This window comes from Cystoisospora suis (assembly GCF_002600585.1).
Source record: "Cystoisospora suis strain Wien I chromosome Unknown contig_5704, whole genome shotgun sequence".
In the NCBI taxonomy this organism is placed as follows: Eukaryota; Apicomplexa; class Conoidasida; order Eucoccidiorida; family Sarcocystidae; genus Cystoisospora; species Cystoisospora suis.
In genome coordinates, this window is record NW_027158494.1 from 5,677 (window position 1) to 5,915 (window position 239).

Below are 239 nucleotides of genomic sequence, written 5' to 3' on the forward strand. Positions count from 1 at the left end.
ATAGAGAGAGAAAGAGGTAGATACATACATCTTCTTCAAGTATACGTATGTGTACGTATGTATAAATGTATATGAGTATACATACGTTTACGATGGCGTAGATGCATATATGTATGTACATGCGTGTACGTTAGCTATGCCTTATATAGGGCGACTGCGGATGTGCGGATATTTTACCTTTGAGCAAGGGGAGTGTTGTCTCTCTCTTTCGTCGATAACGTCTTTCTCTCTCTCTTTCT